The sequence below is a fragment of the Anthonomus grandis genome, chromosome 22 (genome assembly GCF_022605725.1).
Source record: "Anthonomus grandis grandis chromosome 22, icAntGran1.3, whole genome shotgun sequence".
Classification (NCBI taxonomy): Eukaryota; Metazoa; Arthropoda; class Insecta; order Coleoptera; family Curculionidae; genus Anthonomus; species Anthonomus grandis.
In genome coordinates, this window is record NC_065567.1 from 4,519,130 (window position 1) to 4,543,351 (window position 24,222).

A 24,222-nucleotide genomic window follows, 5' to 3' on the forward strand; every position below is an offset into this window, starting at 1 on the left:
ATGATCAAAGTGTTGCTTGCATGCATTGGAAAATATTTACGCGGGAGTGGTGCTGAATCCATACTAATAGAAACAGCAAAGATTACAGTTTCAAGCATTATTTCAATGAGCAAAATTTAACAGAGTATGAGCAGGAGTTTACATTACTTAAAATTTTACAAAATCTGTTTATTGAAGGAAACTCGATAGAAGGCCAGATTACGTTCGGAAAATTTTAAATTGATTTACAAAATATTTTATTACAATTTAACGAATTCGTTTCTAAAAGATGCAAAGAATCTAGCCTTTTTAAATACTGGACCAATGTATTAGCACTCGTCAATCTTTTAAGGGATATGATACGAGCCGATCGTACTAGAGATTGGCAACCACGTGGGGACTCTTAAAAAGCTGCAGCCTATTTTTCATATCATGGATCGGACTAATTATGCCCGCTGGTCTTCTGTATATCTCCATGATATGATGATGCTAGGCCAAACGGCTCCTGATGTATATAACGAATTTATGAACGGAAAATTTACTGTTAAATACAGTAAATCAGCATTTACATCAGTTGGAACAAACCATCAATCGTTCAAAGAAAAGTACAGCTGGAATTATTGGTTCTACTCGAAGGAAGGATTTTGTTGCTGCTTGGGAACTTGTGTATCATGAGATCTTGGCTATTAGTAATTTTTACAGGGAAAAAACATTTGTTAAAAATGATTACTATGAACTCAAGGCTCACCATGAATATACAGTAGCAAAAACCGATAGAATGGAATCACTTCTTGAGAAAATTATTGAATATAGCGCGTAAATCCGTTCGAAGAAGAAAATCAACCGTTACGCAACATCGTCACACAGGAGCAGACCCCTCCGGGAATAACTGAAGCTCTTTTAAATATATTTGAGACTGGCTGTAAAGCTTATGAACAATTTCGAATGGACAGATTTGAAAAATTGACGAAACCTCTTTCTGACACCATTAGCCGAATTAAACTTCCATCGTTCAAAACAGTAGCTGGAACTGGCTCCGAAAAGCAATCAAAAAGTACACATTTACAAAATAAAGAAACTCAGCATATTATCGAGTTAGCAAAAGAACGAAGGTATAATATGAAGTCACTTTTAAGGTTTGAACTGACCCAAGAAAATTTCCTTTTTGAAGAAGAAGGCGTTTTGAAAAAAGAAGCATAAAAGTCTAGTTTTTGTGTTGAATTACACAAAGTATTAGATGGCGAAAAATACACTTTATTGGCAAATTCTGTTTGATAGTGGACGTTATGATGGGTATCCGAAAAGTGCAGTGGAAAAATTTGTCAACCTTTCAAGATCTTGCTATTGCCTTCTGTAACATGATAAGTAGTACATTAAAAGGACATCTTAGTAGAATTGATTTCATATTCGATAGCTACTTAGAATTATCACCTAAGTCGAGAGAAAGATTTCAAAGATACGGCAAAGAATACATTACAATTCATACGATTGCCGATGATGTACCATTACCTGTTCAAGAGAAGAAATTTTGGGTTTTTGAAGATAACAAAATTAAACTGCAAACATACATCCGAAAATATTTGTAACAACATGGTCATCGTTATTGGCAAGGAGTTGAAATAATTTGTAGTGCAACAAATTTTAAACAATGTCAGATGTACGACTTTTATTACATATAGATCATGCGGTGCAAGAGCAAAATAAATATATATATATATATATATATACAGTGCTTTTCTTTGAAGTCCCCCCCCCATTTATTTTTTGGACGGGTCAAAAAAAATTTTTGAAACATGGCATAAGTAAATTGGTCTATAGATACTATTTTTCACTGTAAACTAGGTAGTTGTAAATTCCAAGATGGCGGCTGGGCGACATCTTGAGAAAAAATTTTAAATAGAAAGGGGGGTCGTGTGGTACCTCATTTTAAAGGTCTCAATGAGTACTTTATAACCCTGAAATATTAGACCCATATCTTAACTCGTTTCAAAATGGCGGCCTAATAAAAAAGTATTTTTTTTTAATTTTAACGTTTTACATTTTTATGATTTTTGAATAGGTAAAAATCAGTGTACGAAAATAAATGCGTCACTATTTTATTTTGACATAAAAACGACAGTATATATATATATATATATATATATATATATATACATATATATATATAAATATATATATATATATATACTGTATATATACTATATATACTATATATATATATATATATATTGTCTTCCGATACTGATATAATAGTTATGGCTTTATACCAGTTCAGAACCACTTGACTGGTGCTGATTATACAAGTAAAGTTGGAACCAAGCGTAGTGCTCTTTGTGCTAATCCAATAAAATTTCTTTGTTACTTCGCTAAAGGTAAACTTACAATTCTTGTTTAAAATAAATTTCAATATTACATTTTTAAGGAACATCTGAAATTCAAGCCGATGATTCAGTGCAGCGTGCGGAAGAGTATCTTGTTCAGGTACTTTGCCAGGGTAATCCATCAAAAACATTTGATGATTTAAGATATTGGCTGTATCACCATGGCAAAACTTTTTCTGTCACACTATTGCCACCTAAGAGTGCATCAATCAACTACATATTTGACGAGCATTTTTTGTTGTTTATACCCAAAACAATTGCTTGAAAGAAGAAACATTGCCTTTGGATCCTTTGATGTTTGGATACAAGCTAGAAAATGACACCCTTATTCCAAAATCTGCTGACAATATATTTCCTTCAGCCGAAGAATTAGTCCCGAATTGCAATTGTGGTAAATGTGCACATAAAAATAATTGTTGTTGCCGTGTAGCTGAATTGCCTTGCTGTTCTTTTTGTCGTTGTCGCATAACAACTCAATGTAAAAATCCTTATGACATGTAAATAGCGATTTGAAATATAATGTTTTCAAAATGATTGTTTTCAATTAATTTTTAATTATTACTACATGTATATAGATCACTACTTAGAAAAAAATTACGTACCTATCTAAAAAAAAATTTCCGTGTAAATAATTTTGCCTTGCATATAATATTTTGGACACTCTGTATATTAGTAACAGCAATTATATCCTTCTACGGCTCTATTGTCAATTATATTCCATTACACATGCATAAAAAGGTACAACTTTGGTAAATATAGAGCATCTATAACGTAAGAGTTTCAAATACCACATTTGTGATTTTATTACATGACCACCCTGTATAAAAACTAAAGTGGCCATTTTTCGGCCGGGTAACCAATCGTTTTTAAATATATACATATTAGACTACATAAGGCCACAATAATGTCTCGTGAACCTCTCAAAAATACAGGATGTTACCTAGCGTATGGACTAAATGTGTACGTGTGTATCTAATGATTGAAGAATGAGATAAATAGTTTTAATATCTGGTTACAACAAAAGTAGGTCTATTGCGCATTACTATTAAGATACATATAATCGATCAATTAGTTTATGAGACTAAAATTTAAAATTTGTAACGTATTTATAAATTTGTGCTATACACTTTTAAGTCGGTTAATATACTTTAAGTATATTAATATATTATTATACTTAAAGTATATTAACCGACGTGTGTGTTATGTGTGTGTTAAGGTGTATGTGTGAATGACATGTATTAAGGCTCTTTCCATATTTTGGCTTAAGAATTTATGAAGGGAACCAGATTAAGAGCTCCCAGAAAATTGCTCCAAAATACTTTTTTCAAACAATTTAATTTGCAAAAGTAGTTTAAAGGGACATCGGAAGATAAATTTTAACAGAATTTTTATACTTAATACTTAGTAGTAGTAGTAGTAAGAGTGGGGGAGCTAGAGCTCGGCAAGTAGGCCTGAGCAGTCCCTTTTCGCCAACCCCAGATAATCACCCACCCTTACGCCTCCACTCCCAATGCGCGGTCTTGAGTCTCACTGAGTCGGCCCGTCCTTTTAATAAAGGCTTGCACGTTGTCCCAGTCCAGATCTTTAAGATCTTCCCGCTGGAGTGTCGTTGCTCCGAAAATTTTCTTTCTCAGGCGACTCCACCTATCATAGATACCTAGTATTTGGTATGAAGTTTCCTCCCCTGTACCGCAATTCGGACAGAGTGGACTTTCTCTTATACCAAGAAGGTGTAGATGCCTGTTTAGACTGTTGTGCCCGGTCAGGATTCCCACCAAGTCTTTGATACTTTGTCGGGTATTTGTTAGCAGTCGCCCTGCTTTAGAGCCGTCATGGTCTGGTATAATTTCCTTGGCCTGTCTACATCTTTCTGTCCTTCTCCAATTCCTCCTTGTTTTTTTCCCAGGCCCAATTATTAAGTGGGAGATTTGTTTTTTGCTAAGACCGAGACAAGGTTCGGGGCCTACGAAGGGGTTAACTACTTAATACTTAAATATAGGGACCACTTTCTAAAGCTTAGGGTATTTACCAGCGGAAATACATTGATTGTAAAGTACGTATAAAAAGGGCTCACAGAGAGAGGAACATAATTAATAAAAATATTCGAGCTTTTTTCGCCTTTATCGTTATAGATTTCTGATCCAGTGTTCAAACCTTAGTTTTAACTGCATTCACTAAATGTCGTGATTTTTCGCATTTTGTTAATATTACCATTGTCATCACATTATCATTATCATTGATTTTCATGTAAATGTCGCAGTCATGTAGTGTAAGGTAAGGTTATTAAAACTTTTTAAAATTCTATGTATAATTTTGAATTTTTTGAAAACTTTTGTTATTTTATTTTATTTATCTAAAGAAAAATATATTCTAAAAAAATAGAGTTTGATAACGATAAGTGAACTAATCGAAATGCATTACTCTTGACAAAAAGATTGGCATTTTCATTTGTGGAGAAAAGTCTTCCCGCTCCTCCTAAACCCGATAATTATAAAAATAAAGAAAAAAAACTTTCAGGTGCAAGATCTAAGGATATTAATAAAGTTAGTATAAGTACTAATTTTATTAATTTGATTTATATTAAAACACGAAGAAGGTATTATATTTATTAGTGAATGAGTGTTAAATGAATCATGCAATAGTTTACACGTATTGCCATTATTGAAAGTATTTGATAATGACAATATAATGTAAACGAACTCTGAGATCGTTTCTTATGTTTAATATCATACCTAACTTTATTTTGAATATTGAAATCGGAAAGAATGAAAAACCTAATTATTGAATAGAAACACCTAATTTGTGTTGGAATATAAAAAAAAAGGAGAAACGACCGAGGTTGCAGGGTAGTAACAAGCGGACTAGCAATTAAAACGCGACGTTTGTAAAAAAGTAAATATTATTTATTTGAAATAAAATATGGTGGGGTGTAAACAAAACCTTACAAAAGACTAAGAGTAAAATAAGTTCTCACAAGAATAACCCAAGCCATGATACCATAAATAATTTATCATGGCCATAAAGATAAAAGACCACCCTTAATGGCATGGGTCATATGTTTTGGTTACGAATTCTCGATAAAAAGGCAAAGATGCAGAACATCTGAAAATTGAACTTTTAACATTCTCCCTCAATATTAAAGGTGTTCTTTTTCCCTTTAAAGTGGAAAATAAAATAACCTATCTTTAAAAATACTAATTTATATACCTACTTATAATCATATCCTAGAACACTTAACTTTATCTAAAAATATACAGTAGCAGATTTTTAACACTTATCTGAAATTTAATTTATCGCATATAAACTTATGTTTCTTGCAACCCAAATATTTTGTTAACATATCTGCGACCATTTCTGTTGTCGGCATATAAAAAAGTACAATATAATTTTCTGTTATTTTGTCTCGGATAAAATGATATTTTACATGTATGTGTTTAGTGCGTTTGTGAAAAACTTGATTTTCTGACAGCTTTATCGCACTCTGGTTGTCGTTAAAAATAGACATCGGTTTATTTACATTTAAAAACGAACAAAAAATAATATTACTAAATATTTTAAAACACAAAGATTTTATATACAATGATTCCTTTGTAGCTTCACAAATACCGATATATTCAGCTTCAGTTGAACTTAAAGCAATTGTCTTTTGTTTTTGACATTCCCAGGACACTGGGCCATTTGCCAACATAAAAATATACCCATAAAATGACTTTCGGTCAATTTCATTGTTGGTCCAGTCCGCATCGACAAACCCAGCAATAGGACTACCTGTTTTTTTAAAAGTAATTCCCATTTCTTTTGTTCCCTTTAAGTATTTAAGTCAGTGGCGGCTTTTGGGGTAGAGCCACAGTGCTATGGCTCTACCTAATAAACGTTGAAAATAAAAAAAATAATTTATTTTTTAAATTTTACTTCAGTCTAAGAAAATATCTGTATGTTAATATTTAATACCAATTATAAAATTAAATACTAGAACGCAGCCAGTGCAAGATTCAGCAAATTTCGCTAATGCGGAATCGAAGACGTAGTTGTCGCGCCAGGCCCCGTATCGATGCATGTTACATCGAATAATCACAGCAAATATCCTTGAAAAAATTTTGGGCCAGGCTCCAAACCAATAGAATCTTTTCTAGCAAAACGTGCGTGATACTGTTTGTTTTGATTATTCATCGGGCGTTCGCGGTTTCATAGAGATCTTTTATTTTATTTGGCTGGCGTTTTCGGCTTTGTTGGTGTTTTTTATTTTTATTAAATATTAAAAACAATGAATAAAATTAGTTTTTTAAAAGCAAATCCATTTCCAAATTAGTTCAAGGTTTGGCCCTACCTCCCTGAACTGTCACGAGCCGCCACTGATTTAAGTACCCTTTTAGCGCCCACCCAATGATCTTTAATATGAATGTTATTAAATTGGCTAAGAAAAGAGACAGAGAAATAAATATCTGGCCTGGTGCAAACTGAAAGGTACATAATCGACCCAATTAATTGTTGGTAGGGAACATCGGCAAAATCTCCATTCGAAACAGAGAGTTTTTGATTCTGTTCTAATGGAGTATGTACTGGATTACAGTTTGACATCTCAAATCTTTCTAAAACCTTTTCAATATATTGTTCTAGGCTTATTTTTAGCTCACCTTTAGAACGATCTCTTTCAACCTTAATACCCAGAATGTTTGATATCGGTCCGAGATCTTTGATATGAAAATGTTTATTTAGCTCAGATTTTAAATTATTTGCTTCTTGCTGGTTATTATAAAAAATAAAAAAATCGTCAACATAAAGCGCAATAATTACAAGAGAATCAGCTAAATTTTTAAAAAATATACAGGGTTCTATTTTTGACTATACAAAATTTAGAACTACTAATACATTGTGTGCTTTTTCATACCACAATTTGGCTGATTGCTTTAAACCATAAACAGCTTTTTTAAGTAAACACACTTTATGTTCTGACCCTGGCTCAATAAAATCTTCCGGTTGACTCATAAAAATTTAATCATCGATGTCGCCATTTAAGAAAGCAGTCTCGACATCTAAATGATCTGCCTCTAAATTTAATTCAGATGTCATTGCCAACAAAAGCCTTAAATGACTAAACTAGAGAAAAAGTTTCCGAGTAATCTACCCCATATTTTTGAGTAAACCCTTTCGCTACCAGCCTAGCCTTATATTTGACTATATCCCCGTTATTACTTTTTTTTATTTTAAGAGCCCACTTATTTTTGACGATGTTCCTATTGCTAGGTTTGTCAACCAATTCCCAAGCATTGTTTATCCTGAATGCGTCAAGCTCACTTTTAATAGCTTTCTCGCTCCCGACAATGCTTCGGAAATGCTTAGTGGCTCTAAAATGTCTGATACAGTCAACATGGCAAAGTCTGAGTCATCGTTAATAATATCACCATACTGTCTATGTACACGTCTAGGTTACCGGGGTTCACGTTGCTCACTCTCGCTCTCGTCACTCACACTATTTTCATTTTTACTTAACACCAACACTTCAGCAGGCTCTGGAACTTTTTTGGGGGTTTCCTCTGGAACATGCAGATATTTCAGCGAAGCATCACCATCAATATCTTTTAACTCTGGAAACACCTGTAAGTTAGCAGCTTCCTTTGAAGCACTGGGTGTAGCAAAGACGTCGGACGAGACACCTGCGAGCTTATCTTCTAAGAACACTACGTCCCTGGCTATTTTGAGATTCTGGTTTTTGGATCCAATAGCCTGTATCCATTGCTTGATTCGGAGTACCCGACAAAGATGTATTCTTTGCTTTTGTCATCAAGCTTTTTACGCCTAGCATCGGGTACGTGAACAAAAGCGCGGCATCCAAAGACTCTGAGATGTTGCAGGTCAACTTTTTTACCAGACCATTTTTCTTCTGGATACGTGGGATGACCCACGTATCTTTTTTGTTAGAGAACGATTAAGAAGATAAAATGCTGTGTTTGCCGCCTCTGCCCACATTTGCTTTGGACTATCCGAATCAATAAGCATTGAACGTACCTTTTCCATAATAGTGCGATTATATCGTTCAGCAACTCCATTCTGCTCCAGGGTGTAAGGAACGGTCAGTTCGTGTTTGATTCCACGATTTTTCAGAAATTTTTCTAGCCGTTCATTGCAGTACTCTCCCCCATAATGTTCTCAGCACTTTAATTTTACGCTCTGTTTGGTTTTCAACCATTGAGCAAAAAGTTTTGAAAATTTCTGGAACATCGCTTCTATTTTCTAAAAAGTAGCAGAAAATTTTTTTTGTGCTGTCGTCAATTAGAGTGAATAGGTACTTTTTTTTACTCCATGACTCCACGTCCATTGGCCCTACTAGGTCCGAATGGATTAAGTCAAGCTTGTTATGTGTTACTTCCCTATCCTTTTTGTAAGGAAGTGGCTTTCTGGCCTGCTTGCCTTTAATGCAGCTTTCGCAGTAGTCTGGTTTTTTATTTACACTGTACATAATACCAGATGCCAAGCCATTTTTTAACATCTCCATGCTATAATGGTTCAAATGACCAAGGCGTCTGTGCTATAATATTTGCGAATCTAAAGACTTAGCTACATTTGCAGAATCTGTCAAAATATCCAGTTTGTAAATTCCGCCGATATCCGTCGCAGTAGCTTTAGGTTCTCCCTTAATGGTACAATTCTTGTCATCTAATATTTTACAATCATCCAAATCAAAATGTACACAGTGTCCTTTTGAGACGATTTCCTTAACTGATAGCAATTTTACAGAGAGGTCTGGAACATATTTAATTTTTGAAATGCTCTGCTCTTCTCCATTTGGTTTCAGTCGAACAACAGTGTTGCCAGTACCACTGACAGTAAGAGCAGCATCGTTTGCCACAAACACATCCCCTGGCCGGAATCTTCATCGATGAGATCACCACTGTCAATGTACCAAGTTGTTTCACGTTCACTACTGACACTTAGCGCTCCCGCAATCAGAGCATTACGTTTATTTTGTTTGAATTTATTAGGCGCTGTGTTATTAGAGTTATTCTGGTTACCTCTAGGGCACTGATTTTTATAGTGGCCTTTTTTGTTTACAGCTCCAACACCATGGAGATTTACTGCTCTTTTTTATAGCAAGTGCACAGTCATCAGAATTATTTTTGTTGTTGTGCCATTTGCGGTCCGTTTGGAAATCCGATGTTATATCGACTCCTGAGTTCTCCAGAGCCATTACCATCGGATCGTAATCTGCAGTTAGTCCTTGAAGTAGGATAACGCCTAGAAATTCGTCATCAATGGGTTTTCCAATCGACGATAGTTCCATTGACATAGTCTTCCATAGTGCTAAAATTTTGCAGCCTAATAGAACACAGACTCCTCAGGAGTCCTAGACGTCGATAGAGGCCTTTATCCTCAAGACAACTAATATAAACTTCCAAGCTTCACTAGCAGTTTCTGCTTGCATTACGTGGGGGTAAGTAGATTTGTCAAGAGAAAGGATTATTTTTGATAGCGCTTTCTCATCGCGACGCAATTTTGTAGCGGCATCTACCCAAGCGTCCCACTGCTCAGTGATACAGTTCCAAAGTCCGTCTAAGTTTAAGAACGCACTTATCTGGAACTTCCAGTCACTATAATTTTCACGGCCTTTTAGCTTTTCCACATTTATTCCCACATTTACACTCTCGTTTACCGCCATTTTATTTTTTATATAGACGACGAAAGAATTTAATAATAAATAACTATACTCGTATACACTACCGGACTTAAACGCGAAAACAAAATTGCTAGGTATCTAATTACTAATTATTTACGATCCCTGGGCCCATAACCTGTTGGAATATAAAAAAGAGAAACGACCGAGGTTACAGGGTAGTAACAAGCGAACTAGCAATTAAAACGCGACGTCTGTAGAAAAGTAAATATTATTTATTTGAAATAAAATATGGTGTGGTGTTAACAAAACCTTACAAAAGACTAAAAGTAAAATAAGTTCTCACAAGAAGAACCCAAGCCATGATACCATAAAGAACTTATCATGGACATAAAGATAAAAGACCACCCTTAATGGCATGGGTTTTAGTTACGAATTCTCGGTAAAAAGGAAAAGATGCAGAACATCTGAATATTTAACTTTTAACAATTTCAACCAACTAAAATAAATAAAATAATATTTAATTTAATTTAGTTAAAAATACTCATCTCTTTTATCTTCTTGTTTGCTTTTTTCACTTTGGTTTTATTTTTTAATAATTTGATGATTGTTTAACCTTGTTAAAGTATTTTGAAAAGTAACAAGAAATTTAGAGGTTAGTTTTTTTCTTAATAAAGAAGTGTAATTCTACTGTAATTGATATAAAATATATAAATAACATATATTTCAAATTATCAAATAATTTTAAGAATGACCTGTTCTCTTTTTACCAAAGGAATCCATGTATGATTAAAATCAACCAAAGAAGAAGCTATGCATTTATCTTCATTTCACATTATAAATACACTATCCTTTAATTTAACTAATTTAGAATTAGGTTTCTATGCTAAAATTAAGAAAGCAGCCCAGTTTATAATTTTTGTCGTATGCATGTTGTGTAATTTTGGATTTTTGAAAATAATTGTGTTTTATGTAAGAGTTATGTTCATTAATTTTTTTTGTAATGATATTAGAACATTGAATGCCTAGAATAAGCCTAGCTGAAAACCATAGGCGAGGTTGTTTGAGTTCAATATCTCTCAGAAAATGACTTTCCAATTTTTCATTCAATATATAATTTTCTTAATCCACTACATATTTTTTATGTGTTGTATTTTGTAACAGGTAAAAAGTATACTCTTTAAAAGTTTCGTTTATTTGCTGACTAATAGTATATACTTTGAGAGTAATTAACACATTTCTCAGAATAAAAAGAAAGATTCCTGACAACAAAAATAATGAAAAAAAAACAACGTAGAATACCTCTATGTTTACAAGGCAAGCATCCGATGTTGCCCCCTTGTGTTGTTTTTCTAGATATTTTTCATATCTGTGAAGCTAGCGCTCGATCGATATCTAGCAACCAATATATAGCAACATATAACCAATATATAACGCAGCATATGTCGTTTGCCAGCGACCTATTTATAGTCCGCGCCCGCTGTTATTTAATTTAAAGATCATATGAACTTACCTGAGAAGTGAAGTATGATCTTAATTATATTGGGCCACATCGAAGTAAATAAGAACAAACTGTAGTCCCCCATTCCTATGCCAAATACCACAAATTCAAAGAAATGAAATAAAACAAGCACGCCCCTGAACAGTTCCTCGTCATCGGCCGGCCGGCGTCGGCGGTCATTACCTTATTCTTTTAAAGCCCTCTATATACAAAAAAAGATAATTTCGGGCTAAGCAACGCTGGGAACAAGGGCGGGACTTATTTACTTCGATATGGCCCAATATAATTAACATCACACTTCACTTAGGTAAGTTCATATGATCTTTAAATTATATTGGGCCACATCTCATAAATAAGAACAAACTGTAGATGTTTAAAGAGTCAATCTTTTTTGGATAAATGAAAAGGTCACCTATGAGAACATCCAGAAATATATTAAACACATATTTCATTCTATAATCTTAACAAAGGAAAATCATTTAACAACAACTGGTAACTTAAAAAGAATTAAACGTTAAAGGAAAATTAATTATTGTGGTTCAACAACAATCAAACCTGTATAACAGTATAACAAAAACTTAATAACTAGAACAAAAAACTATATTAGTCAAAAACTATAATAATTATTATAAGTCTACTCTGAGTTAAAAACACTCTAAGCGAAATTGCCCTCATTTTGTAAAGGTCGATTAAAAAATATCGCAAAAGTCTTGGAATTAGCAGACCAACCTGCAGCTAAGCGAATAGTGTCAAATGTGACACCCTTTCTAAATGCCGCTGATGTTGCAGCATGACGCGTACTATGTGAACTAAAAACAGAAATGTCCACACCAGCTAATTTCATAACCTTCTTAATTCATCTCGAAATGGTTTGAGATGAATGCGTTATGGAACGGTTTCTTGAATGTTATAAGGAGGTTGTTACATTCTACACTATTCGTTCTTAAGGGTTCAGTCTTTTGTATATAACAAATCACAGTTCTGGCTACACAAATAGATTGATCTGAGTCAAAAAAAGGGAGCACCAAAAAGGGCTGTAGTTTATTCAAACCTGAGGTTTTAATTCTCTTAGTGATTTTTTTTAAGCCCTTTTTCCGACCTTATAATATTATCTAATTCAATAGAGGCTAAAGTCTGTATTCTCTGGCCTGTGGCTAAAGCAATGAGCATACAAACCTTATATGTGAGGTATTCTAAACTGAGATTATCATTAATTAAAGTACGCAAAAAATTCAGAACAATTGCTGTATCCCAAGTGACCGAATATTTGGGTTTACTTGGACGCAACTGATATATTCCTTTAAAAAATCCTTTAATTCTAAAGTCCTGACCTAACTCAGGTCCCAAAACCTGAGCAATTGCAGATCGTAACTATTTAACGTGCTATAAGAAACACCTTTCTCATAATGGAAAGATAAAAATTCTAAAACATCCGAAACAGAAAATTGAAAAGGGTTAAGGTCCTTGGTCTGACAGAAAAGCCACCATAATTTTAATGCCGAGTCATATTGTTTGAATATAGACGAGGTCACCGAAGCTAAACAAATCTCAGTAGCTGACTCCGGAATTTGGACTAACTGCAAAGCTTGCCGGACAAAATTCCTACCTCCAGGGAAAGCTGCTGCCACAGCGGGTGAGGCATTGACCTGTCAATAGAAAGAAGTAAATTGATACTAGGTTTCAAATTAATAGGCTTTTTAATCAACAAAGATTGGTAAACTGGGTACCATGGTTGAGTAGGCCATTGTGGCACCACCAAGATACCAGTTGCCTTATCAGAAATGATTTTTTGTAAACATTTCAAAATAATTGAAAATGGAGGAAAAGTATAAAATCTTAAATCAGAGCAGTTCTCTGTAAATGCATCAACATCAAAGGCCTCGGGATCCCTATGCCACGATATAAACTTTTCACATTTATTATTTAACCGACTGGCAAAAAGATCTATGTCTGGTTTGAAGAAAATTCTTGTAATGTAATAAAAATATTTATTATTAAGTTCCCATTCTGTCTCGAAACTATTCTGTCGCGAGCCATCATCTGCTTCCTTATTATCTCGCGAACGGATGTATAATGCAAAAATGAATAGCTTCCTATTTTCACACCAATGCTAGATATCTTGACATAAAATATTTAAGTTTTGAAAACGGACGCCCCCATCATATTTATAGAGGCAATTGCCGTAGTATTATCTACCCTCAACAAAATGTGTTTGTTTCGAATATTATTGGCAAAGCACTTTAATCCAAAGAAAACGGCTTTTAGTTCAAGATAGTTTATTGGGAATTGTTTCTCTTCTTCAGATCAAAAACCATATGAAGATGGGCCATTACAATAGACCCCCCACCCAGATAATGACGCATCAGAAAAAAATTTAATTGGAAAATTGGTGAATTTAAAGAGTTATTGGCTATGGGTATAGTATTTAACCACCAGATAAATTCTGTTAATAAGTTTGTGGGAACTAACATGTTTTTACTAAAATCACCATGTGATTGTTCCAGAGCCAAAAACTGTGTCCTTTCCAGAGGTTTTACATGTAACCAACCATATGGAACAGCAGGACAAATAGAAACCAGTTTTCCCACTAACTGAGCAAAACACCTGATTACATTTTAAAAATTGGGTTAACAATTTAACCAAACCATCTATCTTTTTTCTTGGCAAAGAAATAGAAAAATTAGACGAGTTATATATGAAACCTAGATACTGGCAAGCTTTGGATGGAACAAGTTTGCTCTTTTCATAATTAATTATAAAACCAAGTTTTACCAGTGTATTAATTGTGCAACCAATATTCTTTTTACAATTGATATATGAGTTTCCCAATAACAAAAAATCATCCAAATAAATGACTGATAAATAGCCTTTACTTCTCAGAGAAGCTACCACTGGTTTCATTATTTTCGTAAATACCAGCGGAGCATAATTTAGACCGAAGAGAAGGCAATTAAATTCGAAAAATTTTCCCCTAAATTTAAATATTAAAAATTTTCTGTCACTTTTGTCCACAGGAATCAGAACATACGCATCTTTTAGGTCCAATGTTGCCAAAAAGAAATCTCCTTGAAGAATACGTGACACTATTTTCTGATCTTCAAGTTTGAAATGATCAGCTGTAACAAAGAGGTTCAAGGATTTTAAATTTAAAATTAGGCTATAAGTACCGTCAGGTTTTATAAAAATATTGGAAATAAATTGACCTTCTAAAGAATCAACCTGGCTTATTGCATTAGAGGCCATCAATCTAAATATACAATCTGATATAATCTTATTTTCACTTTGGGACCAACAAGATTCCTTGGGGATAATGGTTTGCACTGGTATTGAATGAAATGGGATCCTGAGACCCAAAATTCAAGAAAGAATACTTTTGTCCTGAGTAATCTCAGTCCAATGCTTGTAACAAATATTTCAATCTACCAGCAAGTTTCAAAGAATCAGAACAAGCAATTACCTGATTATCAATTATTGGAACTTGTCCTTGAGATAACGTGTTATCGGTTGTTCCTTCCTTGGGTTTCCTCTTTGGGCATTCCCCCTCCTCCTTTCCTCCTGTTGGTGCTGGTATTTTAAACGAACAAACCTGGGGAATTGTGACTGCTTTTGTCCACCCTGGTAATCCCCTGGTTGCCGGAATGGACCTTTGGAGTTTAAATTCTTGCTGTATGTTACTGTTGCAGCCACTTTTCTAACTACTTTAGGCTTTGGCTTTAATTCCAGGCCTGAACGTTCGACGTCTTTGGAGGTTTTCAATCTTTCTCCTAATCTATCTCCAATGAGCCAGCCATCCAAATGGCTGTTTGATAGAGTTTGTTTCGCCTCTTTTTTAAGATCTAAGGAAATCAATTCCCTTCGTGAAATGGACTGTTTATAGTGAAAATCTAGTAACAGACGACTAGCGTCACTCACTAGCTCAATCACTGTCATGTTGTCCAGAAACTCCTTTCCCAGAAGAGCAGTTAATAACTGGCCTAATGCTGATAGAGCACCACCAATCTGATTTTGCAGATCACAAATTCTGTTGTTTCTACGAGCTACCACCTCCCTTATAGCCGAGACAACCTCGACATTAAGCTTTGGGGCTTCCAATAGAGGACAATTTTCCGGAGTCGAAAATTTATCAAGGATTGTTGTTCTCTCCTCCTCTGGGAAACCTGTCTTTAAGATATTTGTCCATGACAAGACAATATCCTTTTGCAATAAAGGTATTATTAATAATTATTAAGGTATTATATAAGTATCGAGGCCCAAAATTGAGAGTACGGCTTCATTTAACTCAGACTCTAGTGGATTGATGTCATCTTCAATCTCATTGTGCATTGAATTGTCTAAAAGAAAAAGGAGTTCCCCTTTAGCAATACATAAATTGTTGTCAAAACAATATTAGGTCCTACAAAAGGACTAGTCGAGTGTTATCAAAACACTAGTGAACACAAAACACTGGACATAAACAAAAATTCACCCAAGCACTTAAGGTTTTCCGATTATTATGGTACCCAATGGGCTCAAAGACTGTTATCGAAAACAGTTTCCAAAAAGAAAACAAAAAAAAATAAAATATTGAGAAATAAGTTCCTATACCTACAGAAAAAAAAAACTATATATATTTATTAAAATTACTTACCTATAAATGACGAATCTTCTTCATTAATCTCCAACGACAATAAATCGTAATTTTCTTCCCCATCATGAAAACTAACATCCGCATCTGTCCTTGCCGGAATTGGGCTTAAAACAATCGGTGCGAGAGGCGAAGAACGCCGAGTGCGTAAGCTTGAACTTGAACGAACCAACCGCGCCGGCGTATCATGCGGTTGCTTTGATGTTGATGGCCGCTGTTCCTGTTCATCTAATTTTGCCAATTGCTTTTTGATTTTAAGTAATTTCTTACGAAGATAGACTTCATCCACGTTATCCTTACTTCTACTACGTTTACGGGAACCACTCATAATGCCAAAAGAAAACAAAAACAACAAAAATTGCCTTTAAACGCTAAAAAAAACACACGAGCACAAACGTGGCAATTGGTATGGCACAAAAATAAAGAATAAGGTAATGACCGCCGGCCGGCCGATGACGAGGAACTGTTCAGGGGCGTGCTTGTTTTATTTTATTTCTTTGAATTTGTGGTATTTGGCATAGGAATGGGGACTACAGTTTGTTCTTATTTATGAGATGTGGCCCAATATAATCCATATTATGCCCGTATCTCCTGAAATTCTCAAGGAATGTTAATATTTTGTTGGAATGTTAAAGTTTTTTTGTGAAAATTACTTAAAAAGTCGAATGTTAAAGAAATGAAAAAGACTCCCAAAGGATTTGAATTAATATTTTTTTCTAGAATAAATATCTAAACGCATTCGAGATGGTTGCAAACCTCTATAAACAAAAGTTTGTTGGTAAAAAATTATTGAATTGTTAGATGTTAAAAAAATATAAAGGGCTATGTAACTCCTCACGGCTATAAGGAAAAGTTTTATTATCCATATCCTTTGCTTTTCAAAGGATAAAATCTGGCTTATACTTCGGTCCCATATTAAGATACGCAGAAGCAAAGTTTATTGTGGAAACAAATGCGAGCAATATTGGTATTGAAGCTGCGCTGTCACAAATAATTTAAATCTAAAATAATCTTATGCCGTAAAATAATTTATCTTACCAGTATATAAAACTAGGCGGGTCCGGCGTCTGAAGCACGACGCACGTGAGGTTGATATCCACTTCCGCTTTTAATATGTAGTTCTGAATTGCCGATTATCTTTGCTTTTGAAACTGAAAACAAGAATAACAATTATATTAATATATCAGTCCTTTCATTTCAAAACGAACCTTTCTCAAAAAAGGTTTTAATTACCTTTATTTAAAAAATGTTAAGGTATTCGCAGACAAATCTTTATCAATATTTGTAAGGAAACAAGAGAGGGTCTATTATTGACTAGCCAACAACAACAAAAATTAAATAAATTAAAGCATAATTTTTGAAGAAATATAATGTTCTTTTAAAAGATGTTTTGAAAAAATAAGGGTTAATCGCCGCCTCCTTTAAGGCGTTTATTTTTTTTTCTTTTTTTACGCTTTCTGTCTTACGTTTTGTGATCAGTGCTGTTTTATCTCTTAAAACTATTTCTGGATAACCCTGTGCTATGCTAGCGGTTACCTGCAACTGTTGATTAAAGAGGCGATTCCCTTTTCAATCTGCAGCGTTGATTAGATCAATGTTAAAAATAGTGGGAAAGTTTTCTGGAAACATAGGAATTAACTTTGCGAATATCACACCGTTATCGTAGTTGCGGGCAGGTTACAATACCATCGCAATAATAAATTTTAATTAATAATTAGCAATAAAGCCGAATTATACGGAACGAGTTAACAAGCCACTTCATCTAAAGAACGACTCACACCTTTTAAACAAACCCATAAAAGTACCGATAAGATAAGTTGGATTGGAAAAACACTATATCATGAAAGACACGTCAACGATGTTCGACTGAAGTACGTCGACACAGCAGCATCAAATTACTCGTTGACCTCCGGGCAGCTGTTCCCTGAAACTAACAGGGTTTTAATAGGTATACAAGACCAAGTTATTCCAACAATAAACTATCTAAAATTTGTTGTATGTGACCAAGTCAGTAAAATATCGGAGGCTATATAGCTTATTACAAAAGGTTTGTCAGATATTTGCACCAAAAGAACATAAAAATGCCCAGAAACCGATACTTAAATATGAAGAGCACAATTTTGTATTGGGAGCGGACTGTACTTATAGATTAGCGAGTAAGTAACAAAGAACCTAAAAAATCTAACAAGTTTCTAGAAAAACCCATTTATTGCTGTTGCTGTCCGGAACATAAATAATTTAAAAGCGAAAAACAATGAAAATACCGTTAAATATAAGAATCTGAAACACCAGATTCGAAGACAATAGAAAATAAAAGTGCAAACTGTTCCAATTATTATATCTAAATATGAAAATATAAATCTACTTAAATTAAATGAAAATATCTACAGTTATGCTATCCACATCATGCATCATCCGATATTTATCGGAAATTTTGATGCATTCAATATCTTCTAACATGTCAATGTTAGAATAATTTAATATAAAACAATCTCAATATTTCAATTCACTCATAAAATGGCGAAACTAATAAATCGATAGTACCATTCCCTTGCTCTGAGTGTGCATAGATGGTATTAAGTACTGGCTATTTAACAATGGTTTTAGGCAACCATCTACGCATAGTGTTTAAGGCCTTAACTTCTATTGTTACTACTTCTATTGTTAAGATAACAAAGTATTTTGTTATTTAGATAATATTTTATCTATCATTTATTTTAATTTTGTAGATATTTTATTCTCCTACACATCTCGTGAGAGTATCTTATGGTATTCACTGTTATTTTATAATTTTCCGCTAACAATATTATTTGTAATTTTAAAGTAACTATAATTCAGCTTTTGTCTGTTTAACAGGGCAGAGTGCGGGCTTCGGAATGTCTGTCTGACATTATTATTACTACTCAAGCAGTATTATTCAATCAGCCATTATTATTGTCACTTATTTAATGTAATGTAATGTGAATTCACTGAGGCTGATTTTGAGTTACCTTGAGGTACAGAGAGGGCAGATAACCAAGTAGGTTTAAGACCACCAGAAAAGGAAGGACCAAATAATCTGTTATCTTTACATTTGAGAACTTTATTTATTTCCGACTGTCCCTACATACAGGGGCATGTTGGTAGGTGTAATACGTTCACCTCGCGAATCGTGTGTAGTGCCCAATTGACCATCTTTTGAGACCCACAACCTACCAATCCAATCTTGGTATATAGGGAATCAATCGTAAACCCACCTCCAAGCCAACCCGTACAAGCTAGCCCGCATACCTGAGTACTTATATGTTGTAACCAAAGGTTACATTATAATCCTACCCAATTATGACAATACTTCAGATGTGAGCTATTTAGTTTTTAGTTTATTGGTTGACTTATAGTAAGGCCTCTGCTATTGATTTATACATGTTTGGGATAATTAAATGTTCTTACTAATTCCTTCTAACAGAGGGGCGATGCCGTTTGGCATGAGATATTTATAATATTATCATAATATGTTTAGATATTACTTTCGCATCACCCTATTTAAGATTTTAGAAAATCTCCTGGCCTGTGTCCCATGATCCATCATAGCACCAAGAATACGTTACATTAAGAAGACATATTAATAAAAACGAGCATGTAGGAATAATATTACAAAGCCAGAACAATACCAGAAACCAGATGGCCATTAATATACGAGATCAAAATGACTTACTGGGAAATATTTCATAACAGAAACAGCTCCAAAACCAGAATTAATACAACTGATTACACAAATTGGTTGTTTGCTTGTGTTCGTGATCCCTTATGCCTTTTTTTAATACACATCTCGTGAGAGTGTTGCGAGAGGTTTCCTAAGGCCAATATACCTGTTCTTCCATTACTGGATAATATGAAGCTTTGGGATCTTCTTCTCCTTAACATACTCATTAAAAGAACGCTAAAATAAGAACACTCCAATATGATGAAAACTGCCACATCAAATGCACAACATTTTGAAATCAGGAAAAATAATTAGACGAAAAATGTATACAAAGAAAATAACGGGAAAAATAAAACAAAACTCTGAAATCAGGAAATTCCTAGTTCCCAGTTTCCAGGTATTCCAAGCACTAATTAATACTATAGAGATGTTTAAAACCTACGAAAAGGCTATTCAAATATTATCATCATTGCAGACAACTAAACCTTCAATAAAAGCTCTATGAAACCAACGAATATACTGGACACATATAATATTAAATTGTCTGCAATATCTTATCGTCCTAGCCAATTATAATTAAGTAAATAAATGAACACGGAGACTTGCCAGAAAGATATTGAACTAAATAACAATTAATAAGCTCCGAACCTATAATTGGCTTGCCTAAAATCTCGATAAGTTAAAAAAATAGTGCAAAACCCAGTCTCTGCATAAAGAGCTTTACATCTACGCTCACGAGCGAAATTTCAAAACTGGATGAGATAAGAGTAGCGATAACTACTCAGTGAATATTACATACTGACGAAATATCTATATAGAGAATATAACATATGATGACTAACCAAATCGCTATACAGGCCACAGATGTAAATAGCTCCGTGCGGAGCTATTTATATCTGTGATACCGGCTATAATTCTCTCAATTTTATTATAATTATTATTTCGTGTATGCATGCGTTAAGCAAATTAATTAATTTATTAACAAGGAATGCCTAACTTAAATGACATAACTTCTCTTACTAATCTTTTTAACTACATTAGTTGAAATATCAGATTTACGTATTTATGATATTTAAAATAGGTTTTGCTTTAATTGAAAATAAAGATAAATATGAATACAGAAAGTAATTCGTCAATATCAAGTTTAGAACTTTCGTGATTGTTAATACCCCGAGAGTTCTAAACTTCCATTTTTTAAATCAGCAAACAAATTTATCCATTTAAAATACTATTAGGCTAAATTCAAATTGACATAAACTTACAAAATGAAAATAAGGGCAAGAGAAATGTCGGAGGGGCTTATATAAAATGATTATCTCAGCCCCTTGCTTACACTAATTTGTCGGCCTGCGTTTAAGTGCCAAAGACTATACGCCCCTGAGCGAAGGGACTCGGTTGTAGCTATAATAATTTGCTTTTAAAGCATTTTCCTCACGTTAGGCCCTACAACCTGTATTAATATAATCGACGTTCTTTATATATTTTGTCACTTCAGATTTCTATTTTGATTGTAAAGGCTGCCGTTAAAAGCCGATGAGCTGCGACGGAGCGTGACCTACGTATCTCTTTTACATTCTTTTCGTCTGAAAACTATATTTATTCACGAAGGGAAGCTGTGTGGGGAATTTATTTAGAAGTGATTGAAAAGACGTTGCCGAAAGATACCAATATCTTATGTGATACTGCTTTTTACATATTAAAAGGGTGTCTTTCACAGCGTCCCCGAGATGTGACTGTTTTTGTAATCGTTTTTTTATAATACTAAAGAATAAATAACTGCATTGCAGTGGCAGATTTTTTCTAAATATGTTAGACTTATGTCAAGTCAAATATTTAACAACATTTTTGGATATATTTGTTTTGTTTTAGTCTGAATTTATTAGCCACAAATATATTTTTATTGGGTAGCCCAGGATTAATACTTTATAACTTTTTTTAAGCAAAACAAATTAATTTTGGTATTTATTTATTTTACGCAAACGCTCATTCTTTGACGTGTTCAATTGTTATTTCCGATTAACCAAAATCCGAAATTATCTGAATTTTAAATGTAATATACATATGTTTCTATTTGTCGATAGAGAATGATTTTCTAAAAATAATAACACCCCACTTATTATTTTTTTAAACTGTAGCATTTTATTTTTCTATTCCTTATGTTCACTAACGCTCCATTGATATTTCATTAATTTCAATAATTACATTAATAATTTCAGTCAACTTCTTTTATTCATATTTCTTTAAACTCACACTGTCAATGACACATTACTACTGTAATGCATCACTCTGCTGGTTTAATTATCCATGCTTTCTGTTGACGGTCCGTCACTTCTCTTATTGGTCTTAATTAATGTTTTCTCTGATTGGCTGATATTGACAGCTCAGGCGAGAGGTGGGGTCGTTACTGATTTAGTCGGTACCGCATCCATTTCGAGAACTTGTTCCCGTGTCGCAGGTAGGAGCACACGTAAAAGGCCAGTTTTTTATTTATAGTCTTTAATCTTGTTCATTTAGGGAACCGTTTATTTCATAATTCTGGTGCAGGATGTCCAAGATTTTAATGGATAGATACTAATAGAGATGGCGCGCATGTAGTAGTCTGTGAATTTCAACCGCTCTCTAATTTTGCTTATTAACAAAGATTTATTAAAAAAATAATTATAAAAAGTTAAAGAAACGCATTCTATAAGTAAGTATCTCTATATTGAGAAAAAAGTGTACGTGAAAACAGTGTCCAAAGTTGTTGTTTTTGTGAATTTTATACCACGAGAACCCAGCACCCAAACAAGCAGCCAGCAGCCATCATGGTTATCGCATCCGCCGACATGCGCGAAATTAAAAGTGCCATTATTAGTACATTCAACGATAAATTTTTGGAGGAAATTGCTTCAAAAGTCGCTGCTATTATAGGGAAGAAACTGGAAGAAAGGGTTACCCAACAATCAGTGGCTATTAAAACTCTAGAAAATCGCGTTGAGCAATTGACGCGGGAAAACGAGAGACTTCTTAACATGGCCGACGATCAGGAGCAGCTAGCAAGGAATCAAAATATTCGTATATTCGGTGTTAAACATGAAGATCAAGAAAACATCGAGAATACAGTCCTCGACCTTTTCAAGAACAAAATGAAGGTAAACATTCAAAAATCTGACTTCGTTAAGTGCCACCGCATTCCAAATAAAAATAGATCTTGGTGAGATTTGCATCGTACAAGGTGCGCGACACGGTATTAAAGAGCAGAAAAAATCTTAAAAATACGGGATTGCAAATAAAAGAAGACCTAACAAAATTTCGACTTGGGTTACTTTAAACGGCTGTCGAGCGATTTTCAAAAAACAATGCGTGGGTATTAAACGGAAATGTTTTCGTAAAAAAAAGTGATGTGGTGCACCGTGTTAATAATAAACTGGACTTGGATACACTATAATCCAACTCTTATTAATAAAACTGTGGCTAGTGAGCTTTAACGAGATATAATGAGGCTCAAACTTGATACTAGGTATTGGATTTACTTAACAAAAATAAATAAAGGTAAATCTGCATTGTTCCTATTTTTTAGTTTGTTCTGGGGTACTTATCTATTTACCTATGCGTTTATTTTATAATTTTTCCTGAAAAAATCCTTATTGCTTTAATATACATATATATTAATTTGATTAAGACTTTATTAATGAGAGTATGTATACCCTAGATATTTTAAATTATTAATTTGGACTGTGTTATACACGTTTTGTACATTATAGTGTTGGTACTTATGCAAACTTTAAATATATTACATTAGGCGGTTGTCAACAAAATCACATACATACTTACATAATATGTTGAGTTTTTTGTTTTACTTATTTCAATTAATTCTAAATGTTTACAAATCATGTTTTTTTTTGTTGTTTTTGGAGTTTTTTTGTTATTTTGGGAATTTTTTCAAGAATAGTTTTTTTGTTATTTTTTTCTCTAGGGGTATGGAGCGCGCAAAATTGGGGCTAACTACGCATAATAGGGAGTCAGGGAAAATGTGGTGGTATGTTTGGGAATATGGCTGATCACTTGTCTGCTCAACATCGAGAAAATGTATATAATTATGTGTCAAATGATAACTATCTTACAGACTTGCAGGGTTTTTTGGTGGGTCATCTTAATGTGAGATCGATAAATACAGGATTTGACGAGTTCCAAAATTATATGTCAGAATAAAAATTTGATATACTGGGTTTAACTGAAACATGGTTAAATCCAGGTATACCGAATAACTTGTATAATATTCCTGGATACTAGATAGATTAGACTAGATTTGTCAGGCAAGATAGGGCTCAAAGGGGAGGCGGGGTAGCACTGTATATTAATAAAAACATAAGTTTTGCACTAGTTGATCTAAATCAAAATTTATTTGAATATATAGCTATAAAATACAGTGAGCAAGTCTTTATTTCTTTCAATCAATTTGAGGAT

At 33.8% G+C, this 24,222-nt stretch overlaps 1 pseudogene; it reads right to left on the reverse strand.

The window, feature by feature from the left end:
* Positions 1-23,907, reverse strand: part of LOC126749215 (uncharacterized) — a 48,444-nt pseudogene extending 24,537 nt beyond the window's left edge.
* Between the last annotated feature and the right edge of the window lie 315 nt (positions 23,908-24,222).